Genomic DNA, 7,137 nt, shown 5'->3' on the forward strand with positions numbered 1-7,137 from the left:
GCCAGCGTACCCCCGTGCTGTTTAGTGGAAGAACTCCTGGAAAGTGACCTTGCTCAAGGACCAGGGCAGATCCGTGTTTAGGGTGTTCCCTGTTTAAGATAATCCGAGTTTAGGGTGTTCATGGTTTAGGAAGATTATTCCTGCCGGGAATAGGGCATATCCCGCTGCCTGAGTTCCTCTTGAGTTCTTAGGTTCAGACAGTATTTTTGGAAGACAGAAGCTCAGTGGAGGTGTGGATTTTGGCAGAGAACTTGGATTTCCCCAGAACATGTTTGTAGACGGCCGGTGTGAGATCGGGAATAAAGAATTGCTGTTGGAATCTACAAAGCTGTGAGTGGCTTCTGATTTCTGCCCAGCCAGACTGCAGCAGGTACCAAGAAATACTGACTCTGTCCTTGGTAAATCCAAACAAGTGTGACCACTGGGACTAAAACTGGGATGGGCACTGGGTGACTGGCTTCCTGGATCCCACGTTCAGAGAGTTGCATCACCAAAGAAATAAGGTGAGGTCACTTTCTTCAGGAACCGAATGAAGTCGCTGCCTTGGCAACTACTTTGTCCTAACAGTTGCTTCCAAGGGTCCTATGAGATGGAGGCTGCCGCTACATCCTGTGACCCTGTACAAGTTAGAATGGTATATCAACCATAGGCACTTGGGAACAGCTCTCCACACAGGCCTTGATTGTTCCAACTTCTCTACATTAGAAGAGGGAGGCTCATTCAGACACAACCCTTCATCCTGACCAGGTTGTTTGCCATGGTAGATAACTTTTGCTCTTTCAGGTCCTTCATAGATGCCTACATTATCTCCAGGGATCATTTCTGCATGGAGCATTGAGGTTCTCAAGAGGTGGAAGATCCCCTACATTCCTGTATTGTAAGACCAACTCTGTCCCTGCTCTTCTGTAAAGTTAGATTGAGGGTACAATGTATGGTTAGGCTTAATAATATGTTCAATTTGGGTTAGGAATCATTCTGCTGGATGAATAATGGTATTGGGAAGCTGTGATTTTATAAGAATATAGAGGAGAAACATAAGTATGAAAACAGAAATCTAGGTAAGATTTGAAGCCCAGAAGGGCATTGGGCCCTTGATTGGTATACTTAGCATTGAATAACAGTCTGCTCTGATGTCTCAGATAAATCAATATACAATGGCATAGGAACATGTACCTTGGGTGATTGAATGTGAAAGGGAATATCGAGTCAAATGTGATAGTCGGTAGAATTACGAAGATATCTGTTCGGGTTAGGAAGGAGAGTGAGTATAGAATTTAGATGAAAAGTTCTTTACAATAGGGTTTCGGGTAGAGAATGAAGGTAAATATCAGCACATGTGAAGAGTCAGTCACAATGATGAACTGGGGAAAATATGTAGGAAAGCAGATATCAATAGAGACAATAGGAAATGAGGTAAATTATAAAGTGAGTGATAGGATTAGACATTTGCAACAGGGTAAGATTGAATATATAATCTTAGGAAGAAAAACATATGTAGTCACCAATAGGATTGACATTTGAGAGCATTAGGCAACCTGGACATGGATGGTTTTAGTAATCCATGTTCACTTTCCATTCAGGCTTTGGTACAATCGTGTGATCTTTTCATTTTGTGTCCAGAATATTACTGAGATAAAATGTATATGTAGATCAGGTGACATAAGTATTTCTTCCACCATTTCTGGGAGCAATATTTTGAAGATGTATAAATTAGTATTATGGGTACAAATAGGTGTACGCTCTGTCTATGAATATAAAGAAAATGCATGAATAGACCATATTTTGAATAAATGATATAAATGTTTCCAACTTTAAATAGTGGATTAAATTGATAGCTGAAAATATACAGGATATCTGATATTGATATACATAAATTCATTCCAAACATTTATACATATTATGATAATATTAGGATTATGGTTTATCATGAAAAGTGTGTGAGTTTTGCTTCCAAAGTGATTATGGAAATCGAAAATAATGTGTTTGGAAAGAAGTCTCATGAAGACACCAGCCAAGAATCCTGGAGGAATACATGTGTTCTGAAGCAGGAAGTGATTGAAAGTGAAACAAATTCGTACAAATTTGTGAACTTGTGGGAGAAATACATATCCTATGATGTGCAAAAATGAAGAAATAGTATTGTACCAGTGTTGAATGAATATGAACGTCAAAATACACATCATGTCCCATAGAAATATACATGCATTGATGTTAAACTGGATCAGTTACTGTAGAAATATTAGGATTTGTATGCACCATTCACTGAATTTAGTTTTTAATACTAGGAAACAAATATGTATTTCAGGTGGATGAATATTTCTGAGAACATTTTTGTGAAAAGTTGATGAAAAATCCACATACATGAACATGAAGGAATTTAGGGAGTGTATATAAGACACATATATTTTATATTTTAAAAAATCTGGAGATATATATATATATATATATATATATATATATATATATATATACACACTAAAAGACACACAGACATTAAAATGTAGCAATATATATGCAAATAGAAATTCATCATGAAATATATATCATCCACAGATGCAAAAATATTCATTTTACTGAACATGGATTTATGTATAATATTGTACTACTAGGAAGCTCACCCATAGGTTGTATTTTCAGTTCCAACAGCGTGTAGGAGGAATGATCTCTTCTCATAATTTGTGTCTTCCATCAGCCACCTCAAAAATTTACATGTGTTAACAGGTAGGATGCTATATGTGCATATAAAAATACATGTGGTGAATAGGCTACAGAGAAAGGGAGACAGGAATTCACATATTTGTTTACTTTAAAAACACATAGAGAACTATTTCAATTAAAAATTGACTAGATTTTTAACACCTACTGTTTATCATGCAAAAGGCAACTCAAACCATACAGCATGCCTCCTCTGAACTTCTTATATTTCTATTCTGTTTGGGTAATTTTTCTCCATCATATTAGGATTAGTTTTCAGAGGCTAGTAGGGTATGTGTTTGTTTCAGGGATTCAGTATTTCAAATGGAATATAGGAAAATGCATCCAATGTGTATGTAAATATGTGCTACGCAAAAATATTCTCACTGTCATCCAGATCAATGCCGTAACATTACCTTCGCCCCAAGTAAGACACAATTAGAAGAGGAGAGATAGAAAATCTGTAAAAATATATCTGGAATGGAAAATGCTCAGGAATTCACAAGCTTGGAGGTAGTAGATGTGTTTCCAGAAGTAAGGGACAGGGTAAACACTCCACAAACATGGAGCTATGTTGGCCTAAAGACATCTTTAGAAACTGCCTCTGAGGTCGGGCACTTGAAATATAGGTTGTTGTCAGGAGCTTTATCTTTCTTTGTAGTGAGAAAATCAAAGCTGGGTCTGCATCGATGTGACCTGGAGGACATGGTCTCATATATTCCAATAAATATTAGGCAGCAGTGCTGAATTCTCTCTTTGTAGATAACTGTGACCACTGGGGGCTAAGTGTCTCCCCGTGTGGACTGTGAAGCTATTTGGTCATCCTCCACTTTTTGTGGTGTTTCTTGCTGCTGCACTTGGAATTTGGTATTTGCTTCATGAAATACAAAAAGTTCAACTGGGACACAATAATATAGAGAGTTCTGTCACGTGTCATGTGTGTGTCAGGGTCTGCAGAAGAATGCACCAACCAGGCTTCTATCCCACATAGCTTGCCTCCTTGACAAATAGCAACCTGATTCTGAACATTGCCCTGAAACTTCTCCATTTAACAAGATGCCTTTACATACAAGGTTCTGCTGGCTGCACCATGTAAATCACAACCCATTTGGAAGCCAATGGCAGATCCACATGGCCCCCCCACAGACGTTTTATCACACACCTCCACAAAACTGCTATACAACCACTAATAAGCAGGCTCCAACGTACTGACATCTCTGTTCTACACAATTATTATGAAACCCAATAAATTAAGGCACTGTCTGATTCACTCAAATCAGCAACAGAACATCCAAGGTTCTCCAGTGCCACCTGGTCATGGGAATTTCAAAAATGTCATCGTATTTATGTAGCCATTTTTCAAGGATGAAGTTGGAGGCACTGTGGGTTTCAATTCATTCAGGAACCATTAAATGTTGAGGAATATCATTTCAATGAGTGCTCTGGAGAACTCTCACAGGCAAGGCTTCCCAAAGATTGGCCAAAATGTTACATGAAGCCAGGCCCATAGAGGTCTACAATGTGAGGTCCATGTGTGTTTTGACTCTCAACTATGGCTGCCAATTCTTTCAGAATAAAATCATATGATATCATTTCTGAGATTCCCTGTACTCTGTGGAAAGCCACCCTTGGTCTAGATCTCAGTTTCCAAGGGCGACTCTCATGCTTGGCCTCCAAAATTCTTAACACAATTCATGGCAATACTTCTCTTAGGTCAGTTCCATAATGCAGTCTCTAAGGGGAATCACACCAGAGTTTAAACCTCGGTGGACCCAGTCATCTCTTCCAACCGCCACACAAATGACAAAAATTAAAACCAAAACACTCCCACATAGCCCTCATATCCTTCCATATAGACACTCATCATAACCTCTGGTTGAAGCTTTAGATGAGGGGCACATCCAATGACAGTGTCCAAAATAAGCTCCCTTGCCCCTCATTTGCCTAAAGTCATTTTGGCCCGGACAGCTTCCTGTGAACCAGGAGTGATCAAATATGCCTGCTCTTAATGCTGCTCTGCTTCGCCAATTTGAGGCCTACTGACAGTCAGGTATAGATTCTTCATGTGATTTGGAGTCATGAGTAAACCCAAGCACCTCTGTAGGGCTTTGAAGACCTTATTTGACCCAAAGGATCCCTATTCTCACTTGATGGAGGTCAGGAAACTAAGAGAGAAAGGCTAGAAGCTTCATCCACAATAACTGATCTTTTTGCCATTTTGGTTTTTGATGCAAACATGGGATCTTTCTTTAGATCCATCTGGTGCTGAGAATCTAAACCACAACCTCACACAGGGCCGAGATGCTGATTCAGACACATCCCTTTCCAAAGCAATTAAGCAAAGAGCCACAGGTGATGCCCATTCATTTCTATTTGAAAACTATTTTCTTCAGGCTTCACAAAGTGTGTCCTGAGGCAAAGACCTTCCTGACATTCACGGCAACAGAACAATATCTAAGCAAAAGACCCAAAGCAGGGTATCTCCACTGAGACTTTCTTGGTCACACTGATATCTGAGTTTTTTGAGATGCTCCCATTCCCTTCAGCTATTCAGTACATGGCTATTTCACAGAGTTTGGAGGTGGTACATATCTTGGACAAAAAACGATGAGCCTATTCTGGAGAGTTGCAGAATTCAGGAAGAATACTGGAACTTAGTAAGATAATAGGTGTTGCCCATTATAAGGCAAGCTGCAGTCCATTCATAAATTGGGCAGGATGAATGCTGGGAGTTTTCAACTAGAAACGACACATCCATTGATGCATTCTCTTTACTAATGTCTACAACAACTGACAGTGGGATACACAGACATAGAAACACTCGCTTTGTCAAATGACATACAAGAAACTGTCCACCCCAAACCGAACAAACCGACTTTCCAACCTATTCTCAGAACATGAGACAAAACCATGTACTCACACCCACACTCAAAAAGGCACCTCCTTCCCCCAAGTAGGTCTGTGACTATATGAAGTGTCCTCTGACTGGGGGGCTATACTATGTTCCCCCAAAATGGCCTGTACGGTCTCAGATTTTGTCTCTTTTTCAACTCTGTGAAATTGCCAGGAGCCACTGGTGAGCAACTACCTGCTTTCTCAGGAAAGGCCCCTCTTCAGAGCTCTCCTGGCATTTGGCCATCCTCACATAAGTAGGTACCAAGAAAGACTGAGCTTGTCCTTGGTAAACCCAAACAAGTGAGCCCACAGGGACTTTGACTGGGACTGGCTCTTGGTGCCTGGCTTCCTGGATCCCTAGTTCAGATAGTTCCATCACCAAAGAAGTTAAGTAGGTCAATTCCTTCAGGAAATCAATGAGGTCACTGCCTTGACAACCACTTTGTCCTAACAGTTGCTTCCAAGGGTGCCATGACATGGAGGCTGCCCCTACTTCCTGTGACACTTTCACAAGTTAGAATGGCATATCAATCATAGTGACCTGGGAACAGCTCTCCACACAGGCCTGGTTTGGTCCATCTCCTCTACATTAAGAAGAGAGAGGCTGATTTATACACATCCCTTCATCCTGACCAGGGTATTTGCCTTGGATGATGACTTTTGCTCTCTTAGGTCCTCCTTAGCTGCCTACATCTTATTCAGGGATCATTTCTGCATGGACCTTTGAGGTTCTCAGCAGGTGGAGGATACCCTACATTCCTGTATTGTAAGACCAACACATTACCTGCTCTTCTGTAAAGTGAGATTGAGGGAACAGTGTATGGTTAGGGTTAATAACAGGTTCTATTTGGGTTAGGAAACCCTCTGTGAGATGAATAATGGTATTGGGAACCAGAGATATTTACAAGAATATAGAGGTGAAATATAAGTTTGAAAATAGAAATCTAGGTAAGATTTGAAGGCCAGTAAGGCATCATGCCCTTGAGTGGGATACTTAGCTTTGAATTATATTCTGCACAGATGTCTCAGTTGAATCGATATACAATGGCATAGAACCTTGTACCTTCGATGATTGAATGTCAAAGAACATCCAGTCAAAACGGGATACTCAGTAGAATTTGGATGATAGTCAGTAGATTTTGAAAGAAGAGTGAGTATAGGAGTGGGACCAAAAGTTCTTTAGCAATAGGCTTTCAGGTAGACAGTGAATGTAAATGTCAGCACATGTGAAGAGTCAGTCACAATAATGAACTGGGATAATATGTAGGGAAGCAGATATCAATAGAGACATTAGGAAATCCGGCAAAGTATAAAGTGAGTGATAGTATTAGACATTTTCAACAGGGTTGAGGTTGAATATATAATCTTAGGAAGAAACAAATACGTAGTCACCAATAGGATTTACATTTGAGAGCATTAGGCAACCTGGACATGGATGTTTTGGTACAATCATAGTGTCACATTATTTTGTGTGTGTAAAGAATATTACTGTGATAAAATGTATATGTAGATCAGGTGACATGAGTAATTTTTCCAACACTTCTGGGA

This window comes from Callospermophilus lateralis, unplaced genomic scaffold (assembly GCF_048772815.1).
Source record: "Callospermophilus lateralis isolate mCalLat2 unplaced genomic scaffold, mCalLat2.hap1 Scaffold_271, whole genome shotgun sequence".
Lineage (NCBI taxonomy): Eukaryota > Metazoa > Chordata > Mammalia > Rodentia > Sciuridae > Callospermophilus > Callospermophilus lateralis.